This window comes from Chiloscyllium plagiosum, unplaced genomic scaffold (genome assembly GCF_037043375.1).
Source record: "Chiloscyllium plagiosum isolate Xiang-an unplaced genomic scaffold, Cpla_swu_hap1 HiC_scaffold_26, whole genome shotgun sequence".
Classification (NCBI taxonomy): Eukaryota; Metazoa; Chordata; class Chondrichthyes; order Orectolobiformes; family Hemiscylliidae; genus Chiloscyllium; species Chiloscyllium plagiosum.
Window position 1 is genome coordinate 1,766,700 of NW_028270164.1, and position 27,195 is coordinate 1,793,894.

Sequence of the window (27,195 nt, forward strand, 5' to 3'; positions counted from 1 at the left end):
ACACCTTCAGGTGAGGTTCTGTCTGCCTTCTCCTTTAGTGTCAAAGGATTCATGGGTTATTTGAAAAATCTCAGCAATTTCTCCCATGTTGTTCTGGCTAATATCCTTCAACAAACCTCCAAAAGAAAATCCAAAACAAAATACTGTGGAGATTGAAAATCTGAAATAAAAACTGAAAACATTTGATACACTTAGCAGTTCAGGGAGCATCAACGTGGAAAAGGGAGACAGGGCCTTGGTTTCTTGGTTTAAAGTCAGCACCTCTGATAGTGCAGAACTCTCTCAGTCTTGGGATTCTTCTTAGGTTAGGCCCTTAAGTCTTCACCCACAAGCTTCAGTGTCTCGGAAGTGAGAATGTAACCCATTGACCCACAGCTGACAGCCTTCTGTGTGTAGCAATTCAAATGTCTTTCATATTCCACTCTCCTTTTCAGGGGGATGAGGAGCTGAGGAAATCCTTCAGGCCTATTTTTTCAGCAATGTCGTCTTCCCTGCAGCTGCCTCTCTGAACAAGCTTCCAACAACAGCAAGAGACTGGTGTCGTCTAATCGGAGATTAGGCCTGTGTTCAAACCAAACACCGATTCCCCCCAAGCACACACTCCCCCCCCTCTCCTTTTACAAGCAGCAATTGTTGTAAAAGGCTGGAGCAGACAGCTCTGACAGAGTCTGTGTCCAACTCTGTGGCCCCCTAACCAAAGGAAAACAAATGCCAAGAAATAATTGTCTTCAGCTACGGTTTAACAAGGGTCACAGTGAGGGAAAGGTCAAGCAGAGTGCCAAGGGTTGCCTAGCATCCAGAGCTGTCACTGTGGAAATAACTCCAAGGCAGCTAGTGCTATTTACATTGTCTGATGTGTTTTTGAAGAGAGATGGTCTGCTGAATGGCTCTTCTGTAAGTTCCAGGACTTGAAAGCTTTTTATTTATTTTGCTGCTATTGAATGTCTGGCTCAGCTCTGGTGTCCTTCTGTGAAGTCAGTGTTGTGTTTCACTGTCACAATGAACTCAACTCAGAGTGAGTACTTTAAACCAGTGGCGGATGTCCTCAGCACCATCTCAGAATCCTTCACCGATCACTGTGCACACGGTGCCAGCGACAGTGATGATCAGCCACTTCTGACCGGTACTCACTTATTATAACTTGAGCGTATCCTTTTGAAGGCATTGAATAGGTAATGACTCAGCTATGGTGCCTTCCGTAGTTGAGAAGCCTGCTCACTAGTTGTGTGCAAAAGGAATGACCAGCAATCAGCATGGTTCCATTGAGTTTGATTTCAACGTAAATCAATTGTCCCTGGAACATATCATAACCTGTATTCAGAGTCTAATATGCATTCACAGAACACCATGAACATGGCAGGACATTACAGGAGGCTACAGAGCAGTACCATCAAACAAGATTCAGGGAGAGCTTACCAATTGGATGCAAAATTGGCTTGATGGTAGGAGGCAGAAGGTGGTGGTAGATCATTGTTTTTCGGACTGGTGGCCTGTGACCAGCGGTGTCCACAGGGATCAGTATTGGGTCCATTTCTGTTTGTCATTTATATAAACAATCTCGAGAATTTAGGAGGCATGGTTCGTAAGTTTGTGGATGGCACCAAAATTGACAGTGAAGAAGGTTATCTAAGACTACAAAGAGATCTTGATCAGTTGGGCCAAAGAGTGAACAGATAATGTTTAATTCGGATAAATGCGAGGTATTGCATTTTAGTAAAACAAACAAGGCAGGACTTGCACAATTTTTGATAGGGCCCAAATGTTGTCGAACAGAGAAATCTCGGGATTCAGGTACATAATTCTTTGAAATTTGTCACAGGCAGTTATGAGTGGTTAAGGAGGTGTTTAGCATGCTTGCTTTCATTGCTCAGTCCTTTGAGTATAGGAGTTGGGACGTCATGTTGCGGTTGCACAAAACATTGGTGAGGCCTCTTGTAGAATATTGTATCCAGTTCTGGTCACCCTGCTATAAGAAGGATAATATTAAATTGGAGAGGGATCAGAAAAGATTTACCAGGATGTTGCTGGGAATAGAGTGTTTGAGTTACAAGGAGAGGCTTGCTAGGCTGGGATTTGTTTCACTGGCGCGTAGGAGGTTGATGGGTGACTTTATAGATGTTTATAAAATCATGAGGGGCATAGATAAGGTGAATAGTAAGGGTCTTTTCCCTAGGATGGGGAGTTCAAAATGAGGGGGCATATTTTTTAAGCTGAGAGGAAAAATTTTTAAAAAGGAGATCAGGGGCAACATTTTTACACAGAGTGGTTCGTTTGTGGAATGAACTGACAGAGGAAGTGATGGATGCAGGTACAGTTACAATCTTTAAAAGACATTTGGTTAAGTTCATGAATAAGAAAGGTTTGGAGGGATGTGAGACAAACGCAGGCAGCTGGGACTAGGTTAGTTTGGGAACATGGTCAGCATGGACCCGTTTGACTGGTTTCCATGTTGTGTGACTCTATGACACAATACAATTCAATGCTAAATCAGATAAGGAGATGTTGGTTCAGATGACCGAAACTCTGGACACCTGATTTAAGCAGTTGCTTAAAGGATGAGAAAGAGAGCTGGAGCGTTTGGGAGCAGGAATTCCTCAGCTTATGCCCCACTCAGCTGCTGGTTTCCAAACCTGGACTGTTGAGAATAGGGCGTGTCAGTGGTGAGAATGGTGAGATCTCAGAGGGCTGTGGGATTTGTGGAGTTTACAGAGATGGATTGGGGTCATGGAGGGATTTGAAAGCAAGAAAACGAATGTAAGATTCATTTAAAAAAGACATTGCTGGGGTGGGAGCCAGTGTGGGCCATTGAGCACAACTGGGTGATACAAGTGAATGGTACCTGGAGTGTTTTAGCGTGTAATTCCCATGCATGTTCTCATGTGTGCCGTGTACCATTTGGTGTGCTACTCCTGGAGTGTTCTCCGTGTGTAACGCTCACCTGCATTTCTCCAGAATTTGCTGTGTCTCAGTCAATCTCTGAAATACAATAAGGATCAGATTAAAGAAAGCAAATTTGTGCGTGATTATATTCCAAATATCTTACTTTGAGGAAAACTTTAACTATGCAATAAATGAATAACAGATTGTCAGATCAGATGGATTATCATTTGACGTAGTGAAACGTGTGAGTTGACATTGGCCTGTAGTTTGGTTTAAACTCTCTCGAATCCCAAAGGCAGGTATCTGTTTCTGAAGTATGGACAATTCAGGGCTGGAAGGTGGTAGTGAGAGATGACACTAGGTCAAACATATTATCATTGGAGCAAACTAAGACAAAATAACCCAGCTGGAACCACTGAGCCATTTCAATCCCTGTGTGAGGAGAGTATTTTGAAGCAATGTAAAGTAAGATTTGAAAGGATTGATCGAGGATGTAAAGAAGAGGGAGCTGGCTCTGCAGAAGGGGATAGGACAGCAAATTAGAATCTGTTTGTGAATATGTGTTAAATATCAGAAGCTGGGAAGAATGATTTGATTTAATTTGATTTATTATTGTCACATAAGAACAAAGAACAAAGAAAATTTACAGCCCAGGAGCAGGCCCTTCAGCCCTCCAAGCCTGAGCTGATCCAAATGTACTCTCTAAACCTGTCGGTCAGTTCCTGAGCATCTGCATCCCTCTACTCCCCACCTATTTATCCAGACACATCTTAAATGAATCTACCTTGCCTGCCTCTACCACCTCTGCTGGCAATGCGTTCCAAATGCCCACCACCCTCTGTGTGAAGTACTTGTACCAAGATACAGTGAAAAGTATTGTTTTGTGTGTTATCCAGACAAATCATTCCTTACTTAAGTACATCAGGGTAATAGAATGGAATGCAGAATATAGTGTTACAGTGACAGAGAAGGTGCAAAGAAAGATTTGATTAGATTCCCAACAGTGTGGAAACAGGTCCATCGGCCCAACGATCCACACCTCTAATGTATGAGAGGTCTGTCCATAAGTCTGATAACAGCAGGGAAGAAGCTGTTCTTGAATCTGTTGGTATGTGTTTTCAAAATTTTGTATCTTCTGCTCAATGGAAGAAGTGGAAGAGAGAATAACTGAGTTGGACTGTTAAAGACAGGAGGTAAGAGAACTTCATTGAACAGCTAATAGCTGAATTCTCTGGAATTTTGAGGGTTAAAGAGTGATTTGCTCAAATACTTCATGAGGAAAAGACAGGGAAGATATAGATAAACTATTTTGATTTGTTAGCAATTCTAGACCTTGAGACATAGTCTGCGATTTAGGGGCCAGCCATTCAGGAGAGATGTTAGGAAGCACTTGGACACACAAAGGCTGGGAGAGATTTGGAAATCTCTTCCACAAACAACAGCAGATGCTGGGTGAATTGTTAATTTCAAATCTAAGGTAGCTAAAGTTTTGTTGAATAAAGGTAATAAGGCATATGGGCCAAAGGCAGATCTATGGAGTTAGGCCAGAGAACAGCCATGATCTCATTAAATGATGGAACAAGCTTAAGGGGCTGAATGGCTTCCTCCTGTTCCTATGTTCCTGATGGAGTCGAGTTTTTAAAACCAAGGAACAGGAACCAAAATTACCTCAAAAAGCAGAAAAGGTCCATCCATAAAAAAATCTTTCTGACAAAAAGACTAGATCAATGCACTCAGGAACTAAAAGCTAATAATTGGCCAGGTTTCATCTGAAGGGCTTCGGGGAAGTGGCTGCTGAGATGATGGATGCATTGGTTTTAATTTTTGAAAAATCCCTAGATTCTGGAAAGCTCCAACAAGTTGGAAAATTATGAATGTGACTCCTTTTTCAGGAAAAGAGGGAGATGGAAACTAGGAAGCTGTAGACTGGTTAGTCTAACATCTATCTGAGGGAAAGAGCTGGACTATTTCATGAAGGAGGATACAATAGGGTACTTTGAAACTCTCCATGCCATCAGGCAGAATCTACAGAGCTTTATTGAAAGCAAAATCATATTTGACTAATTTCTTGCAGTGCTTTTAGGAAGTTAAAGCAATGTAGCTAAAGAGGAACCTGTTGATGTGCTGAACTTAGCTTTCCAAAATATACTTTAATAAAATACCCTTTGAATGATTGCATGGGAATTAATAGATTTTCCAAATAAAAAAAGAATAATAACAACAACCAAAATAAGAGCTCATGGTGTCCAGGGTAATATAATTATGTAGATAGAGAATTAGTTAGCTAACAGGAAGTAGAAAATAAGTATCAATGGATCATTTTCTGATTGGCTGGGTGTATTGAGTGGTGTACTACAGGGATCAGTACTGGGGCTACGACATTTTATAAATTCTACCAATGACTTGGAGGAATGGACTGAAGATATATAGGAAAATAAGTTTCAAAGAAGGCATATGGGTCTATAGCAAGATACACATGGATTGAATGAGATGGTATAAACTTGGCAGATGGAGTATAATACAGGAAAGTGAGAATGTGTCCACTTTTGCAGGAAGAGTAGAGAAGCAGCAGGTTATTAAATGGAGGAAGTTTGCAGAATTCTAACCATGATGTGGAGGTGCCGGCATTGGACTGGGCTGGACAAGTTCAGACATCAGACAACACCAGGCTATAGTCCAACAGATTTATTTGAAATCACCACCTTTCGGAGCACTGTTTCTTCATCAGGTGACTCTATCTAGTGAAGGGGCAGTGCTCTGAAAGCTTGTGATTTCAAATAAACCTATTGGACTATAACCTGGTGTCATCTGACTTCTGGCAGAATTCTAAATTATACAGGGATCTGAGGGTCCTGGTATATAGTGTCGTAGGGTTATACAGCACAGAAACAGACCCTTTGACCCAACCAGTGCATGCTGAACATAATCGAAACTAAACTAGCCCCACCTGCCTTCTCCTGGACTATATCCCTCCAAACCTTTTCTATTTATGTATCTATCCTACCATCTTTGAAATGTACCCATACCCACCACTTCCTCAGGACATTCATTCCACATGTAAACCACCCTCTGTGTAAAAAAATTTGTCTTTTATGTCTTTTTAAATCTCTCTACTCTCACCTTGAATAAAGTTAGTCAGCAGGTACAGCAAGTAATTAGGAGAAAATGGAATGCAGTTATTTATTGCAAGGATAATGGAATATAAAACTAGGTAGGTGATCCTTCTGTTGTACAAAACGTTGGTGAGACCACATTGGGACCACTGCATACAAATGTGGTAGAAAGGCAACATTTACTGAATGATTCCTGGGATAGCTGGGGTTATCTTATGAGGAAAGGTTTCACCAGTTGGGTTTGAATCCATTGGAGTTTGGAAAGATGAGAGGTGGTTTATTGATCCATATAAGATCCTGAGAGAATCTGGCAGGGTGGATGCTGAGTGGATGTTTTCCCTTGCGGGATGGATGGGTACCGGGGCACAAGTTAAAAATAAAGGCTCTCCCTTTTAAGATAGAGGGAAGGAGAAGTCTTTCAAACTCATTCACCTCAGGATCATCAGTTATTTAAGGACAGAAGTAGATGGATTCTCAATGATCAAGGCAATCGGAGAGTATGGGGTAAGCAGGAAAGTAGAGCAAAACTCCACAATCAGGTCAGCCATGTTCTTGTTGAAAGGTGGGGAGACTCAATGGGCCAAATGGTCTACTCCTGCTTCTCATTCATGTGTTCCCCTGAGTACCTCAACCACCTCTCCAGATTTGCAAACACTGATCTGTATCATCTGCCATCATCCAAAGCTCCATTTAAATTATGACATCAAACACTTCCAGGGCAGGGACTGCATGGGGTTAGATAGAGACTAAAATTCCCTATACACTGTCCCCATCTAACACTCCCAGGACAGGGACAGCACAGGGTTAGATACAGAGTAGAGCTCTCTCTACACTGTCCCCATCTAACGCTCCCAGGGACAAGGACAGCACGGGGTTAGGTACAGACTAAAACTCCTATACACTGTCCCTATCTAACACTCCCAGGGACAGAGACAGCACGGGGTTAGATACAGAGTAAAGCTCTCTCTACACTGTCCCCATCTAACACTCCCAGGACAGGGACAGCACGGGGTTAGGTACAGACTAAAACTCCTATACACTGTCCCTATCTAACACTCCCAGGGACAGAGACAGCACGGGGTTAGATACAGAGTAAAGCTCTCTCTACACTGTCCCCATCTAACACTCCCAGGACAGGGACAGCACGGGGTTAGGTACAGACTAAAACTCCTATACACTGTCCCTATCTAACACTCCCAGAGACAGGGACAGCATAGGATTAGATACAGACTAAAGCTCTCTCTACGCTGTCCCCATCAAACTTTAGATACATGGGTTTAGTTACAGAGTAAAGCTCCCTCTGTACTGACCCTGTCATACATTCCCAGGACAGGGACAATACAGGGTTACATGCAGAGGTTAAACAATGCCTCTTAATTCCAAAACATGACTTTCTGAGACTCCTCTCCCTTTAGATGTGTTTCTTAATGCAACATGTTTAAAATCAATTTCTAGTTTGCAGTAAATTACCAAATTTTTCTCTATGATTAGAAACAGGTTAAATGCAGCTATTTTCACATTGAGCTATGAGCAGTTCATGAAGAGAGGCCGCTTTCATCCCACGGTCTGGTCTGGATTCAAACCCAAGTCCCTGAGGTAAAAGACCAGCTTTCCAACCCAGTGTGTACCACCCAATCCTTCTCTTCCCATTTCTTAGTTGCTGATGTGTACTTGAAGAACATCAAAGTGTCCTTAGGACCCAGTGCCAGTTGGCTTCTGAATTCAGTTTGACCAAAGTGAAGGATCCAAAGTACATAAACATTCAGCTTGAAGATGCAATCCCTCATATAGGAATTTGATTTACACCGAGCCCTGTGTGGGACTGTCTGTAATCTGGAGAAGAATGGAAGGATCAGGAAGGGGTTTGGAGAAAGAGGAGAGATAGGGATGTGCTTCTTGTCTAAATTCTTAGGAATAGCCGAGTATTCTAACCCAACCTCAGGGTCTAAGAGAGAGGGACATGTTTAAAACCTGTAGTTAGATGATTCAGGAATGTCAGAACACAAATAAAATTGGGGTTTTGGGAATTGATTGCGGAGAATTTTGTCCCGTTAATGATAGTGCCCTACATTTCCAGACAACAATCCAAAGAGGAGCAGTGAATGCCACCTTGCCAATGGTTTCTCTCTCTCTGTCTCCTCATATAAGATCATATTGAGGGTTTGTGTAAACAATAATGTCCACTCCTGGTGTGAGAGCCTACATTGTACAAACCTGGAATAACTGAGTGTGATCAGTCTCTACAGAGTCTGACAGAACAGGAGCTGGACTGAATGCTGGCTTTCCATGAGCTGGTTGCAGTGGACACTGAGATCCAAGAGAGATTTTTTTTCAGTTGGAGGAATATAGCAATATGGAACATGGAAGCAGATCCAGTCACAACATTTCAGAAATATCTCGATGAGCACCAAGTGTAGGCAAATGGGATGAGTTTATGTTGGTCAGCATAGACAAAGTGGGCAGAAGGGCCTGTTCCTATGCTGTTTGACTCTCTGTTGTACTTGTTGGGAAGTGTGCAAGTGTAAGTTTGGAGAGGAGCTGGGTTAGGTTTGGCTGCAATATCCCTTGTTTGAGATCAATGAAATGTGACATTTAGTGGCACTAACAGTGTATGATAAACAGCTGTCTTCTGAATATGGATCTAGTTGTTTGTTTGTGAATTCTGAGGCTGGGAGGTAACTATGTTTAAAACACAAACACAGCTTTATGTTTGCAGGCTGCCCCCATATTATCTCCTGAGCCCATTACAAACCACAGGAGCTGTTCACTGAACTGCACAGCACATCCTGAGGAAGTGATGACTGAATTTCCCAGATAATGTATAGAAAGATCAACCACTGGTAACCGACACAAACAGTAGAATCAGTTTGAGGCCTCTTTAAGGTGGGGAATGTTGTGAGGCCACAGGGAAACAGCAGAGTTAGTCATGTGAAACAAGAGACATTGAGAATTCAGCCTTACAGTGTTTGTCAATTTGAAAATGTTCTATTTTCATCTTTGCCTATCTGACTTTTAAGTGTTGACTCATAAAGCTGTTTCCATGGTTGCCATTGTAGAGTAATTTTGCCGAGTGGCCAGATAGTGAGGGCAGGCTGGGAAATCGACTGCCATTGTATTAAAGCCAAATCTAATTGTGTCCTCACCTGACATTCACTGTGGGAGAGATGTTGGGGTCTTGTCACTAGATTAGCACCATCGGCTGAATACACTGTGAATATGGTTGCAAATCCCTCTGCCCGGGCAACTATGGAATTTAAAACCAAAAGAGAAAATGTTGGAAAATCTCAGCAGGTCTGGCAGCATCTGTAAGGAGAAAATAGAGCTGATGTTTTGAGTCTAACTGACCCTTTGTCAAAGCTTTGACAAAAGGTTAGTTAGACTCGAGACGTCAGCTCTTTTCTCTCCTTACAGATGATGCCAGATCTGTTGAGATTTTCCAGCATTTTCTCTTTTGATTTCAGATTCCAGCATCCGCAGTAGTTTGCTTTTAACTATGGAATTTAAATTGAATTAATAGATCTGAATTCAAAGCACATCTCAATATTGGTGACCATGAAATGAAAACAGAAAGTGTTGGAGAAACTCAGCAGGTCTGACCTTGTCTGTGGAGAAAGAAAGAGAGTTAACACTTAGAGTATTAGATTAGATTCCCTACAGTATGGAAACAGGCCCTTTGGCCCAACAAGTTCACACCAACCCTCTGGAGACCAATCCACCCAGACCTACCTCCCTCTAATACACCTAACACTATGGGAAATTTAACTTGGCCAATTTACCTGGCTTGCATATCTTTGGACTGTGGGAGGAAACCCATGCAAACACAGGGAGAATGTACAAACATCCCCCCCCCCACCCCGCAACAATGGGATTGACATTCTGCTTAACAAATAGGCTTTTAAAAACTGAAAAGCTGCAGATGCTATAAATCAGAAACAAAAGCAGAAATTGTTGGAAAAGCACAGCAGGTCTGGCAGCATCTGTGGAGAGAAATCAGATAGGCTTTTAGTCCAAGAATAGTAGGGTTGTTGGAGGGAACTCTTTGGGATGGATTGATTCATCCAGTGTGTAAGATGCTGTTTCCAGTCTTAATGATGGCCAAATGGCATCCCATCAATGCTAAAGGGTCTAATTGCTCAGCTTTTAAAGCTGGTCTTGTGGTGCACTGGTAGTCTCCCTGACTCTGGGCTAGAAGGCTAGAGTTCAAGTCCCACCTTGTCTTGGAGCTAAAACTGCCCTTTAGATCATGTATTGCTGCACGAGAACCAGGTTGTCTGAGGCTGGAATCAAACCCGGGTGCCTGGCACTGTGAGGTAGCAGTGCTAACCACTGTGCCACCCCATGGTGGGAGTACAGTGTGAGTATGGTGACTCCAGAACCCCACACACAACACCATGGTTTGCTCTTTTGCAATAGTTGTGAAAATCTTTCAATTTGGGGCTAAGCAGCTAATGCTGGCCAATCCTCAGCCCATGAAAGAATAAATCAACAAAGAACTTGGACTTCAGGCAGAGATCCCTGGCTGGTGATTGGAGACAGGAATTTGGGATTTCCCCTTCCCTCCTTTCACCCTACAATGAAGCATAATAAGATTAACTAGCTTTGGCTGAACTGTGTACTGGATGGAAGGGAATCTAAGCAGATCTGGTGTAGTTGTTTGTGATGAGAAACAACTTTCTGTCAAGTCTTGATTGTACAAGGTGCGGTCACTCAGTAATACCAGAATTACACTGAATTCTAACTCTGCAGTTTTTAGTGAAAAACCCATCTGTTTAGTCCCATACACAACGGGACAGTGGAGGAAAACTGTTTGCTATCTTCGATTTATAGATCTCACCAAAATATTGGATGAAATCGTAAAGTTCTGTATTAAGACTTCTTGTACACATTCCGAAAATCCATCAAACCCAGGAAACCAACTCATCCAGACAGTGTTCTTGGGTGCTCCAGTCACATCCTGGTTCTCGTGCAGCAATGCATGGCCAAAAAGGCAGTTATAGCTCCAGAACAAGGTGGGACTTGAACTCTAGCCTTCTAGCCCAGAGTCAGGGAGGAGACTACCAGTGCACCACAAGACCAGCTTGTGATGAGCGTGTTCCTGCTGCTTTAGCTAATGCTTCACCCTCAGTCACCAGTGCCGATTATTCGGTCAGCCTGTGAGTTTTAGTAAATGCATAATACATTTTGACTGCAGGACAGCAATGACACCACTTCAAAAATAACATATTACTGTGAAATATTGAGGATGTGAAAGGTTCTATATAGATGCAACTTCCTTATTTCACCTTTTTCTAGTGTCACAGCATGTGAGCAGTCCCAGCTTCAATCTGTTATTGTGATTCTTAAAGTCTCCAATCACTCCTCACTGGTATGGGCTTTGGTAACTGTCTTGTATTTCATTCCCCTGCCTTGGTTACAAGCGTTCAAACCATTTAAGTTAAACAAGTTAGCACATGGTTACTGAGTGATTATTACCTCCAGAAGAGGCCATTCAACACTTCATGTTAGTTCTGTCATTCAATCAGGTTGTGACAGATCTATTCCTGAATCTCATTTACCCTCCAAAATGGAAAAATACTCCCATTAACCCTTTGTCTGCTGTCACTGACACTGACATTTCAGAATCAGTTTCTCTGTGAAATATTCTTGACCCATTATCCCAGGTTCCTGTGGCTTAACTGTGCTGCTGGTCAGTGGTGGGGCTTGCTTGGTAAACTGGGAAATTTGATGAAAGCTTTTGGCATCTTGCTGTGCCTCAGGTTCCTTCACCCAAGAAAAATGTTTAACTTTGTAGACAGCCATGTGATGTCTGCAAATATTAAGGAAATACTTTATTTATTTGGGAACACGTTCAGCTTCCAGAGAAAAATATTCTTCTTTCAAAAATCTCCATTGTTTTCTCTCTCACCATTCTTGAAGGCGCTTGGCTCCTGCTGGGTTGTAGCTCTCTGATTGCCTGCAGCCTTCTGATGCATCATTCACTTGGCCATTGGCAGACTATTCAACTATGGCAGGCCTCACACTTAAGCCAAATCCTGACCCTTCCCGTCACCCACACCTACCAGTGTGTGATGAAGCAGGAAATAGATGGCCACTGGTAGGTTTTGACATGGTAAATGATGACAGCCAGAATGTTAATTATGTAGGAGCAAGAGGACACCATTCCAGGAAGCTCAACTAATTCAATACGGCACGGTGATGGAATCCATTTGATTTGATCGACTTGAGTGGCCTTGGTACACAGGTCCTTCCCAAAAAGGATCTATGCACCTCAGCTTCGAGATCTGTCATGGCAGAAGCCCTTTCTAAGTTTCCACTGGCCTCTGTGTGATTCTTGGCAATGCTCCCTGATGGTCTGGCTTGAATTTGACGATTCTGAAACCTTGTCCTGGACCCTTCCCATAGAGGCCCATCATGAACGCCGCCAACAGAGCAAACAGTTTCCCTCTATCGATCCTATCGAATCCTTTAATTATCTCAAATAGATTACCACTGAATCTTCGAAACTCAAGAGAATGAAACCTGGAGTTTGCAACCTGTCTTCATAAATTAATTTGAATATTCATCAGGTCATAAGAGATAGGAACAGGAGTCAGCTGTTTGACCTTTTGAGTCAACTCTACTATTTAGTAGGATTATGCTAATCTGACACTCCTTACAACCATTTTATTTTTCTGGTGAGTCCCTGCTTCAGGTTATCCAAGACCAGTATATCCTTATATTGTATAAACTACAATCTCCAGTTTTGTTCTGTGTCCCACAGTCTGTTGGTTACTGATAGAAACTCCCTGAAAAGAGTTCAAGCTGTGTCAGCTGTAACTTGTAGGGGGCCTGTGTCAGCTGTAACTTGTAGGGGGCCTGTTAGCTTGATAGGAAAAGAGAGTGGTGTGAAATGTTGCCAGTCTGAGTTCAGTCCCTTCATTGGCAGAGCTATTTCTTAGCACCTACCACCACAGCATGCGAAATAGTGATACCATGGTATAATCTACAAGTAGTGCCCCTCAGTAGCCTGCAGTAGCCTGTCAGGCATCTACTGCCAATGACAACCACCCACACTTCCTGGAATCTCCTTGGCTCTGGGCTCACGCGAAAGAGTGAGTGGGAACAGCAGCAAGCAACTTCACTTCCTCCCTCCCTTCACACCAACCAACTCCTTTAATGGAATTCTGGATATAGAATGTGTTGACTGTCAAAGTCATTTACAGATGGACGTAACAGGATTAGTTGATCTGTTAACTTTCGAATGGACAATAGAACCATGGTCAGCTGTTCTCACGTTGGTTTCTATGGCTCACAGATGTCTTTAGAACATTCCAACTAAGATGGCTGAGCACATTCAATGAGGCCGAAGGTATTGCACAAAGTATAACATGTGTTCTATGTTTCTTTATGGGTTCATATGGGTTTATATAGGGTCACATGGATTTTTATGTATTTATATGAGTTTCTATGGGTTTATATGGATTTATATGAATTGCTATGGATTCTTTGAGGTTTGTATAGGGTTTTATGGGTTTCTATGGATTTTGTGGAGTTATATTTTAGGTTTTTATTGGTTTATATCAAGTTTACATTGAGTTTATAAATTTTTGTGAGTTTATTTCAGTTTTAATGGGGGTTATAGGTTTTTATGAGTTTAAAGATTCATTCTCAAAGTTCCACAGAACACAACCTGGGAAATAGGAAGTTTTGGCACTCATAAGGAAGCTGGTTTTGATAGGATTGAGGGGGGGTTGGGGTGTGGGGGTGTGGGGTGGGGTGGGGTGGGTGGGGGGGGGGGGGGGGGTGGGTGGTGGAAATGATGATGTAGTGGTGGTGTTGTGATATTGGTGATCCCAAAGCCCAGCCTAATGTTCTGGAGACAGAGGTTCAAATCCCATCCTAACAGCTGGTGAAGGTTAAACCTAAGCAATAAATACGGAATATAAAACTACTCAAATTTCAAATACCAAATGGTGAATCATACCAACTACCATTGATTGTTATTGGTTCCCCTGCTGGGAAGGAGATCTGCCATCCTGATCCGTTCTAGCTTATAGAGGATTCCTGAGTTACAGCGATGTGCTCTGACTACCAAGCCACTTAGTTCAGTGGCAAGAAGGAATAGACATCCCTCCTGAAATAATATGAAAAAGGAGTTTGCAGCCCAGTAAGAGAGAGCACCCTCGAATGGTTCGGAGAGTTAATGAGGTTAACCACATGAAACAGGAACTGACCGTGCAGGCAGCACTAAACAGTTAACATATTTCCGGAAATATTACCCCACACAGGAAAGTTACAGCACAGACTTTCCTAAAATTAATCCAATCTCCTATGCTTTTTGCAGTGTAAATTTTGTCACATGCTGAGGACTCTTTAAGCAAAGTAATTATAAGCTGCTAATGCCATCTACAGATCTCCCCTGTCCTGCACTGCCTCGCTTTCACTGCTGCACTGACACCACTTTGAGAGATTTCATGGACAATGTATCAAACTGATCTTGGTAAAGGTTATTGGTCTGCACTAACTTCGACCTCGGACCCGTCACCCAGCTATCAGCATCACCTTCCACTCTTTTCCCTCTCTTGCATTTATTTAACTTCCTTAAATGCATTGACATTGTTCACCTCAACCACTCCGAGTGAAAGAGTTCCACACTCTCTCCACCTCAGAGTAAAGACCTTTCTCCTGACTTTCCTGTTAGATCTATCAGTGTCTGTCTGATGTTGATTGTCTCCAGTTTAAGAATCAGCTATTTCTCACCTATCAAACCACTTTCTCAGGGATTTATAAAATCACAGAAACTTACAGCACAGTGGGAAGCCATTCAGTCCAATGTGTATGCTAACTCTCACATTTCTCTTCCCTGTCAGTAACCCTGTAAATATTTGATAAATACCTTCCACCTCCTTTTCAATGGAATCAGTTTCCACCACATTTTCAGGCAGAGATTTCTGATGTGTGTGTAAGACTGAGTGAGCTAAAGAATTTATCAGTGAGTGTGTGCATGTGTGTGAGACTGTATTGGTATGTGCCACTGTGTGTATGCGTGTAAATCTGCATGTATGTGTATGTGTGAGTGCATGGGAGTGTGTGTAAGAGTCTGCATGACAACATGTAAGAGTGAGTGTGTGTGTGAGCTCTATACATGCGTGTGTGTGTGTAAGTTGGTGTGTGAATGTGTGAATGTGTCTGAAGTGTGTGTGAATGTACAAGTGCGTGTGTTGGGCATGTGCATGTGTGTGTTGAATGCATGTGAGTGTGTGTATGTATGTGTGTGTGTGAATGTGTAATTTAATGCTGCATGTGTGTGTGAGTATGGGTATGTATGTGCGTGAGTGAGTGTATGTGTGAGTGCATGTGCAAGTGTGTGTTTGCATGTGGGTGACTGAATGTGTATGAATTATGTGTCAGCGAGAGTGAGATTGTGAGTGAGAGTGCAAAATTATATGGATGTGTGATTGTGGGTGTGTGAGTGTGTGTGAATGTGAGTAAGTGTGTAACTGGATGCATTTGTGAGTGCGAGTGAGTGAGTGTGTAGGTGTATATGTATGAGGCGTGAAGCCTCAGTTAGGGGGCTAGAGAGTTATAAGTTAGCCAGCAAAGATCTAAAGAGAGGGCTAAGAAGAGCCGAGAGGCGACATGAGAAGTTGTTGGTGGATAGGATCAAGGAAAACCCTAAGATCTTCTATAGGTGTACCAGGGATAAAAGAAAGACTAGAGTAAGATTGGGGCCAATCAATGACAGCAGTGGGAAGATGTGTGTGGAATCTGAGGACATAGAGGAAGCATTAATGAATATATTTGATCAGTATTGTTATTGGAAAAGGGCAATGTTAGTGAGAATATGGAGATACAGGCCACTAGATGAGATGGGATTGAGGTTGACAAAGAGGAGGTTTTAGCAATTTTGGAAGATCTGAAAATAGATAAGATGCCTGGGCCGGATGGGATTTATCCTCGGATTCTCTGGGAAGCCAGGGAGGAGATTGCAGAGCCTTTGGCTTTGATCTTCATGTCACCATTGTTGACAGGAGTAGTGCCAGAAGACTGGAGGATAGCAAATGTTGTTCCCTTGCTCAAGAAAGGGAGTTGGGACAACCCTGGTAATTATAGACTGGTGAGCCTTACTTCGGTTGTGGATATGGTATTGGCAAAGGTTATAAGAGATAAGGTTTATAATCATTTGGAAAGGAATAATTTAATTAGGGATAGTCAACATGGTTTTGTGAAGGGTAGGTCATGCCTCACTAACCTTATTGAGTTCTTCGAGAAGGTGACCAAACAGGTGGATGAGGGTAAAGCAGTTGATGTGGTGTATATGGGTGTCAGTAAAATGTTTGATATGGTTCCATATGGTAGGCTATTGCACAAAATCTGGAGTTTTGGGATTGAAGGTGATTTAGTGGTTTGGATCAGAAATTGGCTAGCTGAATAAAGACAGAGGGTGGTGGTTGATGGGAAATGTTCATCCTGGAGCTCAGTTACCAGTGGTATGCCACAAGGATCTGTTTTGGTTCCACTGCTATTTGTTATTTTTATAAATGGTCTGGATGAGGGCATAGAAGGATGGGTTAGTAAATTTGCAGATGACACTTAGGTAGGCAGAGTTGTGGATAATGCTGAGGGATGTTGTGGGTTAAAGAGGGACATAGATAAGCTGCAGAGCTGGGAGGAGAAGTGGCAAGTGGAGTTTAATTTGGAAGAAGTAACAGAAATGCAGAGTACTGGGCTAATGGTAAAATTCTTGGCAGTGTAGATGAACAGAGAGATCTCGGTGTCCAGGTGCATAAAACCCTGAAAGTTGCCACCCAGGTTGATAGGGTTGTTAAGAAGGTATATGATGTGTTGCGTTTATTGGTAAGGGGATTGAGTTTCAGAGCCTCGAGGTCATGCTTCAGCTGTACAAGACACTGGTAAGGCCGCATCTGGAGTATTGAGTACAGTTCTGGTCACCACATTATAGGAAGGATGTGGAAGCTTTGGAAAAGTTTCAGAGGTGATTTACTAGGATGTTTCCTGGAATGGAAGGAAGGTCTTATGAGGAAAGGCTGAGGAACTGAGGCTATTTTTGTTGGAGAGAAGCAAGTTGAGAAGTGACTTAATCGAGACGTATAAGATAATCAGAGGGTTAGATAGGGTAGACAGTGAGAGCCTTTTTCCTCGGATGGTGAAGGCTAACGCAAGGGGACATAGCTTTAAATTGAGGGGTGATAGATTTAGGAGAGATATCAAGAATAGTTTCTTTACTCAGAGGGTAGTGAGGGCATGGAACGGCCTGCCTGCAACAGTAGTAGACTCGCCAATGTTAAGGGAGAAAGTGAGATCTGCAGATGCTGGAGATCAGAGCTGAAAATGTGTTGCTGAAAAAGCGCAGCAGGTCAGGCAGCATCCAGGGAACAGGAGAATCAACGTTTCGGGCATAAGGGCTGAAGAAGGGCTTATGCCCGAAACGTCGATTCTCCTGTTCCCTGAATGCTGCCTGACCTGCTGCGCTTTTCCAGCAACACATTTTCAGTCGCCAATGTTAAGGGCATTTAAATGAGCATTGGATGTACATATAGGTAACAATGGAACAGTGTAGGTTAGATGGGCATTGATTAATTTCACAGGTCAGCGCAACATCAAGGGCTGAAGGGCCTTTACTGCACTGTAATGTTCTATATTCTATGTTCTATGTATGCGTGATTGTGAGTGTGTGAGGGCAGGTCCCTGCTTCACAAGTCCATGGTAGGAAGAGTTATCCAGAAGATTTGGTTTTGATGGTAGGGGAATGTCTCTCAGGGACGTGAGCTAGTCAGCTTGCAAAGGCAGTGAAACTTAGCAGGTAGGAGCTGACTACATGGACAACATGTTTGCTTTTAATGAGAACTGAATGACAAAAACAATCCTTCCAGCCCCCTCACTTTTCCCCACCCCCTCTTCCTCACACTCCTCAGATCGTCGTCATGCCCACCCAATGAGGGTGCTGCTCCAGACAAGAGTACATAGTGCTGGGGGATCAGAGAGTCACATTCTGAAAGGCTTGGTTAATTAACCGCAAACCGAGTCAGGTTAAGTGGGTCTTTGTTGGATTGGCCAGCTCTGACTAGCGGAGTGTACCAGGAAGCAGTGATTTACAATCTGGAGCAATGATTTGTATGAGGGACTGAATGTAACAAAGTTAAATTTGCAGATGACACCAAAGACAGGCAGGAACATGAATTGTCACGTGGAGGTAGAGGATCTCAAAAGGGATCCAGACTTAGAGACAGATTAAAGTAAATGACCAAAAAAGTAGTTTTTTGTTTCAAATGGGAGCGATTACAGGCAGAGTGGCCAAGGGATGTGGGTGACCTCATACATGAATCACAAGGCATTAGTATTCAGATGCAGTAAGTATTCATAAGACCATAAGACATAGGAACAGAAATTAGGCCATTCAGTCCATCAAGTCTGTTCCACCATTCAATCATGGCTGACAGGTTTCTCAGCCCCATTCTCCCGCTTTCTCCCTGTAACCATTGATCCCCTTGATACTCAAGAACCTATCTACCTCAGTCTTAAATATACTCAGTGACCCGGTCTCCACAGCCTTCTGTGGCAGTGAATTCCGTAGATTCCCCACTCTCTGGCGGAAGAGGTTTCTTCTTATCCCCGTTCTAAAGGGTCTTCACTTTACTCAAAGGCTGTGCCCTCGGGTCCTAGTCTCTCCTACCAATGGAAACATCTTCCCAACATCCACTCTGTCCAGACCATTCAGTATTCTCTGTGTTTTAAATAGATCATGCCTTATCTTTCTAAACTCCATCGAGTATAGACCCAGGGTCCTCAAATGTTCCTCATATGTTAAACTTTTCATTCCTAGGACCATTCTTGTGGAACTCCTCTGAATCCGCTCTGGGGCCAGTACATCCTTCCTGAGATATGAGCATAAAACTGCGCACAATACTCCAAATGTGGTCTGACCAGAGCCTTTTAAACCTCAGAAGCACATCCCTGCTTTTATATTCAAGTTCTCTCAAAGTAAATGCCATAATTTGCCATTCTAACGACTGACTCAACCCCCAATAAAGCCTTTAGCAACAAACAGTGAATTAAATTGCACAGTTTCTATGAAAAATCATTGGAATTCATGGCCTTACATCAAAGAATCTGTAGCAAATTGTAGTTGTATATCAAACTAGGACGTTGCAGGTATCCAACTGTGAGAACAGAAGGATGTGAAATCAGTAAGGCGGCTTTAAACCAGTATTGGAAACTCTCATGCTTATGTCAACAGGCAGAAGTCTGTTTTCAGGGCTGGGGTTTAAATACATGACACGTCCCTTTGAAGAGTCCTTTTGAAAATTATGACAATACAGTTTGGTATTTTTAACAGCCCTCTTGAAAGAACTGTTTGACAGCTCCCCTTCACTCTTTTTGTAAGTCCTTTAGACAGTTGCTTCTAACAGTTTTAACATTTGATTTTAACAGGTCTGTTGGCAGTTCCAATGAGTTTGACAGGAATGGTTTGATGTATTTGATGATTATTTTCTGAACAACTTGTTCAGTAATATTACTATACACCTGAACCCAGGTCCTCTGGCCTTATTGTGCTAACTTTTCACATTGCCAAAGGATGTCTGACCTCCAGGAATAGTCTCCCAGCACCAGGTCTAACTGGTATCCAGGGTATCCACATTAATCCACAAATTTGTCTCACCAACTCTAATCTCCACAATTTGGGTTTTACATTGCAATGTGCAAAAACCCAGCTCAGTGGAGAAGGCTGCTGATTTAAATGACCACAATAAATCCTGCACATGGGAATTGTACCGAGTGCCCCTTCGTACCCATGGGAAAATGCAAATTGCATTGTTGGGAGCAAGAATGAATGTTGTTGCTGTGGGGGGATCCTCTCCACTGTGGGGAAAAGCTGTGTGTCTGAGTGTGCCAAGAGTCAAGAGCAGTTTTATTTGTCATTTCTACTATACACGACTGATACAGTAAAAACAAGACAATGTTCCTCCAAGGCTAAGGTGCTACATGAACAACAACAATGTGGTATGGGTCTGAGTGTGTGTGATGTGTCTGAGTGTGTGGTATGTGTCCCAGTGTGTGTGGAATGTATGAGTGTGTGTTATGTATCTGAGTGTGTGCTGTGTGTATGAGTATGTCATGTATGTCTGAATGTGTGTATGTGAAGTGAGTGTCTGAGTGTGTGTGGTGTGTGTCTGAGTGTGTATTGTGTGTCTGAGTGTGTGGGGTGTGTATTTGAGTGTGTGTGGTGTGTGTCTGAGTGTGTGTGGTGTGTCTGAGTGTGTGTGGTGTGTGTCTGAGTGTGTGTTGTGTGTCTGAGTGTGTGTGGTGTGTGTCTGAGTGTGTGTATGTGCGGTGAGTGTCTGTGTGTGTGGTGTGTCTGAGTGTGTGTTGTGGGTCTGAGTGTGTGTGGTGTGTGTCTGAGTGTTTGTTGTGTGTCTGAGTGTGTGTGGTGTGTATCTGAGTGTGTGTTGTGTGTCACGTATGTTTGAGTGTATGTATGTGCGGTGAGTGTCTGAGTGTGTGTGGTGTGTCTGAGTGTGTGCCTGAGTGTATGTATGCGTAGTGTTTGTGTGTCATGTGAGAGTCTCAGACAGCATCAAACTGGACCTGGCTGTGATGGCTTCCATGTCCAAATAGCGGAAGATGCTCACCAATTTGGCCATACATATGGAGGATGGTCAGTGAATTCCAGAGTCCCTGTCCAGCAGCAGGAGTCAGGAGTTTTGGGGGAGGAGTAGAACATTGCTTTGGGGAGGAAGGGGTACTAAAGTGCAGTTCTTGTGGTATTTTGATTTCTACAAATACTCCACCACATTGTCCTCACTGATTGGCAAGGGAGAAAGAAATTAAACAAATCTTTAGTGGCAGAATTTGCCAACACTCAATGTCTTCCTAACAATGAGTTTATATTTGGGAAGATATTAGATGCCGTCTGAGACACAGTGAGAAGGAATACCCTCTGCACTCCCACATCTGTCCCCTGTATATCAGGCAGCATCTGCAAAAGGAAGGAAATCTGTCTCAAATAAACATCTGTTCATCATTATTGTACGCTCAGGGTGTTTGCACTTTTTAAAATGTGTTAAGATCTGTACTTTCACTCTCAGCTACCGTCCTTCCTGAATCCCATCTGAAAATTACATTCACCATCTCCAGTAACCCTGTCCTGTTCATGGCTGGGAGGCAGAGAATGAAGCAGGAACTTTGTACATGGTTTCATCTTCCCCCAGGGCAAGTGTCGGCCTTTACTCTGTGTCCGTGTGGATCACTTTGGGCTGAACCCACGGTGCAGAAGCCACAAGCTGCAGCACACAGCTTGGTAGCAAGCATGAGGACAGAGAATATAAATAACATGTTCACATTTTAAAGAGGGTGCAAGAACTGAGAGTCCTGGATGGAAATGTACAGAAACCTTTGGAAGTTTGAAGAAAAGGTTAAGAAGGAAATTAAAGGGATTACAGAATGCAGGGATTTGTGAGTAGAGACAGACTGCTAAAGCAAGGAAGTTCTGTTAAATCTTTATAACTCATTGTGTAGCTATCAGCTGGAACCCAGTCCAGGCAGCATATGTCAGGAAAGACATCCAAACGCTGGAGAGTGTGAAGTGATTTACTAGACTGTTAAAGTATGAGGCATTTTAACCTGCTGTCCTTAGACCAAAGGGGAGAAGTTTTGTTAGAAATGTGTTGAAAGTTGTGAAAAATTTTGATAGACGCTCAAATATTGCTTGCACTGACAGCAAGTTTGGTAACCAATGGACACAGGCTTTGAAGAAATAGTCAAAATAATCAGAGGCGAGATGTGGGAAATGTTTTACGTAGTGAGGTGTTGTTTTCTGAAATGCATAGGACTGCACAGCTTTGAAGGAGTGGGGGAAGCAGTTTGAGTAATTTTCAAAAAGGAATTGCATCAAATACTTGAAGAGGAAAGTCTAGTTGGGCCGTGAGGATAGGGCAGGAAAGTACAACTGAAAGAGCCACCACAGGGTGTGATCATGGCTTTTGTACAACAGAAATTGTGTTTAAATAAACTGTTTGTGTTTAGATGAAATGAGTTCACGGTGAATAAAATAGGGTGGCACGATGCCTCAGTGGTTAGCACTGCTGCCTCACAACGCCAGGGACCTGGGATTGATTCCAGCCTTGGGTGATTGTCTGTGTGGAGTTTGCACATTCTCCTTGTGTCTGTGTGGGTTTCCTTGGGGTGCTCCGGTTTCCTCCCACACTCCAAATATGTGCAGGTTAGGTGAATTGACCATGCTAAATTGCCCGTAGTGTTCAGGGGTGTGTAGGTTAACTGCATTAGTCAGGGATAAATGTAAAGTAATATGTAGGGGAATGAGTCTGGGTGGGTTACTCTTTGGAGGGTCGGTGTGGACTTGTTGGCCAAAGGGCCTGTTTCTACACTGTAGGAAATCTATGAAAAAGGGAGCCAGTAGAAGTGATGTCCTTGGTTTTCCAAAATGCATTAGATAAAGAACCATATCAAAGATTGCTGAACAAGATACGAAGAAAAACAGAAATTGTTGGACAAGCTCAGCGGATCTGGCAACATTTGACTATTACCTGGTGTTGTGTGATTCTTAACTTTGTCCACAAATGTATAGTGAGCTCTCCCTCTTCAGTGATATCACAGAGCATTTAACATTCAGCTTAGTGATGAGGTGGGTTCAAAATATGATACTTCCAACAAGACAATGGGTGGCTCAGTGGTTAGCACAACTGCCTCATAGCACCAAGGACCCAGGTTTGATTCCCGCCTCAGGTGACTGTCTGTAAGAAGTTTTCACATTCTGCCCATGTCTGTGTGAATTTCCTCCCACTGTCCAAAGATGTGTAGGTTAGGTGGATTGACCATGTGAAATGCAGGGTTCCAGAGAAGTGGCTCCAGGTGAGGTCATCCTTAGAGGGGCTGAATGGCCTTACTTGCACACTGTAGGAATTCTATGAGCACCTCTGCAATACCCACCATATAGGCTATATTATTGATGTTATGCCTTTTGCCATTGATTGTGTTATCTAAAGGATGTTGGGTGTTATGGGTAGTTTAACCCATAGAATGCTGTGTGCTATGCACTTTGTGATCTATAGGATATCTATAAGATATCTATTTAAAACTCACACCTTAGTATCGATGTAGTTTGTATAATAATCTGCTGACTGTGATTGAGTTCCGTGTGCTCCCAGACGCTCAGTTATCTTTTTGCTTTCACTGGTTGAATAATTTGCTTGGGAACTTTGACTGACTGGAACCGAGCTTTCAGTGGCCTATAGTGCACTGCTGAATTGTTAAAATGGCAAATTCTTATGTTTAACTTTGTCAATGATCTGCTTATTAAGCAGCTCAGAGTAATGGAGTCATAGAGATGAACAGCACAGAAACAGACCTTTCCGTCCTATTCATCCATGCCAATCAGATATCCTAAATTAATCTAGTCCCACTTGCCAGCATTTGGCCCATATCCCTGTAAACACTTCTTATTCCTATACCCATCCAGAGGCCTTTTAAATGTTGCAATTATACCAGCCTCCACCACTTCCTCTGGCAGCTCATTCCATACATGTACCACCCGCTGCATGAAAAAGTTGCCCCTTAGATCCCTGTTAAATCTTTCCCCTCTCACCTTAAACCTATGCCCTCCAGTTCAGGGCTCCCTGTACCCCGAAGAAAAGATCTTGTCTATTTATCCTATCTATGCCCCTTATGATTTTATGAACCCTCAGCCTCTGATGCTCCAGGGAAAATAAGCCCAGTCTATTCAGCCTCTCCCTATAGCTCAAACCCTCCAACCCTGGCAACATCCTTGTAAATCTTTTCTGACCCTTTCAAGTTTCACAACATCTTTCCAAAAGGAGGGAGACTAGAATTGCATACAGTATTCCAAAAGTGGCCTAAGCTATAAGAAGTTCAGACCATCCAATCGTAACCCAATACTACAGGAACTGAGAGTGTACTCAACTGAGGAGAGGCACATAGACAGAGGAGTGGGGTGGGGGGGGGGGGGGGGGGTTCTGGAGGAAATTCTTTAAAATTGCATTCCTGTTTTGTTGAGTGGAATCTTTCATGCTTTGTATAATAAGGCCAGGCAATGTCAGTGTAGGAAGAAAGTAAGGACTGCAGATGCTGGAGATAAGAGTCAAAAAGTGTGTTGCTGGAAAAGCACAGCAGGTCAGGCAGCATCTGAAGAGCAGGAGAATCAAGCCCTTCATTCCTTATGGAAGGGCTTATGCTCAATATGTCAACTCTCCTGCTCCTTGGATGCTGCCTGACCTGCTGAGTTTTTCCGATGTCGGTGTAGGACAATAGGATACAAAGATTTCAATCTGATACATTTACTTTTCCCTTAGACTGGGGCTATCAGACTGAGTAATGAACCATTATGGAACCAGCATTAGCAGATTTGATGAACCAGGGGTTAATGCCAACAATTAAAGTAGCCCTAACCCCCCCGGAGTCAGAGTTGGATCGCCCTGTGCTCCTTTCACACACAGTGTTTCCATCTGAGGTCAGTGAGGCCAAGTGAAAGGCAATGCCTTGACAATGCAATACCTCAACTGGAATGGGACAGGAAGGAGCACAGGCATCCAACTGAGAAACAAAATATTTTGGGTTTTGAGATAGCATAAGGGAAATAAAAAAATATATTAGAGAGATGTAGCTTTTTGTTTGGGGTGGAACGGAGTTTGGCGCAGTGAGCAATGGGCACAGGAACATCACAGGAGCACCTGAGCAAATGGATACAGCCTTAGGGCTAGGAAGTCTATCAGGTCTTCCTGCTCACTGAAGGTAACTGTGTGAAGAGAAACATTTAGTTAAAGGTTGTTACTGTCGTGAAGAAGTCAGGAGTTAGCTTTCTTTGTGAAATTGGATGGTTAATGCAGTTATTTATAGATAATAGGGAAGAGTGATGTAGGGCTGAATCTTAATATACTTTGGCCAAGTGAAATCTTTATTCAGTTTCATGGAGGGTTTCTCTGTCTAGCAAGCATTCTCATCCTACCACCCAAACTCGGTTCAGTAACTACCTACCCCACCCGTATGGCAGACCCCATCTCTCCATTCCCGATCCAATGCTAGCCTGAGTCTCCTATCCTCCAGAGCCAGGGTTAATAATCGTTGCCGGGATAATCTTTGGTGCTGGTTCTGCCTTGGAACTGCAGCTGTGTACTCAGCTAAGACATGACAGTCTCAAGTTGCCCTTCACTGCCAATGCAGAGGCACAGCAGCTGCCAACCAATGTTTCTCTGGGCACAGAGGTGCCACTGCTGCCTCTTTATTGCAAATAGAACTGCTCATTCCCTTACCTATTATTGTTTCAACACCAGGCCACTGGCCCTGAGATGTACAATGATGTACTGGCACTGAGTGGGGAGGTAGGGGTGGGGAGCAGTGCAGAGGAGGTTCACCAAGTTTATTCTGGAATTGAGACAGTTGGCTTATGAGGAAAGACTGAGTAGACTATGACTGTCCTCATTGGAATTGAGAAGAAAGAGGAGGGTCTTATAGAAACATATAAACTGATGAAGGGAATAGATAAGACAGAAGCAGGGAGGTTGGTGCCACTGGTGGGTGAAACTAGAACTAGGGGGCGCAGCCTCAAAGTACATGGGAGCAGATTTAGGACAGAGTTGAGGAGGAACTTCTTCACCTGAAGGGTTGGGAATCTGTGGAATTCCCTGCCCAGGGAAGTAGGTGAGACTACCTCATTGAATATTTTTAACGCAAAGATAGAGTTCTGAACAGCAAAGGAATTAAGGGTTTTGGTGAGTGGAGCTGAGTTCATAAAAAGATCAGCCATGAATGGCAGAGCAGGCTCGAGGGGTCAGATGGCCTACTCCTGCTCCTAGTTCTTATGTTCTTACAAGATAAACTTTTATGAACAAACACCAAATCCAAAGAGAAATCAAGCAAAGAGAAGCTGTATTTTCTTTTGGAGCACTAACTGCTGTTGCATTGAGTACTAATAATGTTCCAGTCAATGATCATTGCAGCCAGCTCACATTGACTGGAGCTGGGTATTGGTTCAGTCCCATCTGGTTAGCTGTTCCCAATTCTGCAGCATTCTATCATACACAAGGTGACCTTCCTCTTGCTCAGTGTTCTCAACCACATCTTCGGAAGACTCTTCCTACATTCCCATTCCCTCCCAGCATCCATCACATCCCCTCTTTCCTACTTCTACTGGACAGAGCTGCTGCTCTTGGGCTCACTGATTTTCTGTGCATTCTTTATATCAAAGTACGAGAGTGGTTCATCATTCATCATCACCCGCATTGCTACCTCATCTGGCCTCATTAATATACAGGCTCCCATTCTACCATGTACAAAACAGAAACTAAATGCCGAAAATTCCTGAGATGAAATTCCGAGCTTACCTTACTTCTCTGGACAGAGTTTGGAAAGCTGCAGCACTGAGGGGTGTGGGATGCTCCTGCATCAATGTTCAGCAGGTAATTAGGGAGGCAAATGGAATATTGGCCTTTCTATCAAAGGGAATGTAGGGAGGTATTGTTAAAATTATATAAGGCCCTGATTAGACTACACCCAGAAAACAGTGAACAGTTTTCACCCCTTTATCTGAGGAAAGATATACCGGGCATTGGACACAGTCCAGAGAAAGTTCACTAGACTGATCCTGGCAATGAAGGGATTCTATTTTGGAGAGAGATTGAGTGAGTTGGACTTGTACTCAATGTACTTTAGAAATATGAGAGAAGACCTTATTGAAAACTAGGAAATTCTTAGGTGACTTGGCAGGTCCAATGCCCTTTGTGGAGACTCTAGAGCCAGAAGGCATAATCTCAGAATAGGGGGTCACTCAGTTAGTCAGAAATGAGACGAAATCTATGCTCGCAGAAGTTAGTGAATCTGTAAAATTCTTTACCACAATGGGCTGTTGAGGCTGGATCTTTAAGTATACAGTAGGTTCCGCTCTAACACGATAGTTCGGTTCTCGTGCAATCCTGTGTTAAAAAAGAAAATCGCATAACAGCAGCAGCAGTTAAACGACTGGGGCCGGAATCGTGTTATAAACAACAAATGCTTTAAAAATTTGCACTAATTTAGCCTCATTAACATACAGGCTCCCATTCTACCACACACAAGGCAGAAGCTAAATGTTGAGGATTCCTGAGATGAAATTCCAAGCTTGCCATGCTCCTTTGGAAGAGTTGCAGAGAGCTGTAGGACTGAGGGGTTTGGGGTCTTCTGCAGGGATCACAGT

General features: G+C 43.1%; 1 protein-coding gene and 1 long non-coding RNA gene across 9 annotated transcripts in view; one reads left to right on the forward strand and one right to left on the reverse strand.

The window, feature by feature from the left end:
• The window catches only part of foxp4 (forkhead box P4), a 396,512-nt gene that overhangs the window by 120,953 nt on the left and 248,364 nt on the right, over nucleotides 1-27,195 (forward strand). The window lies entirely within an intron of this gene.
• Nucleotides 1,710-26,906, reverse strand: LOC122563013 (uncharacterized). The gene is made up of 3 exons (XR_006315469.2): nucleotides 26,857-26,906; nucleotides 2,939-2,976; nucleotides 1,710-1,966 (listed from the first exon to the last, which is right to left on the reverse strand). It is a non-coding gene; the product is annotated as an uncharacterized LOC122563013 (long non-coding RNA).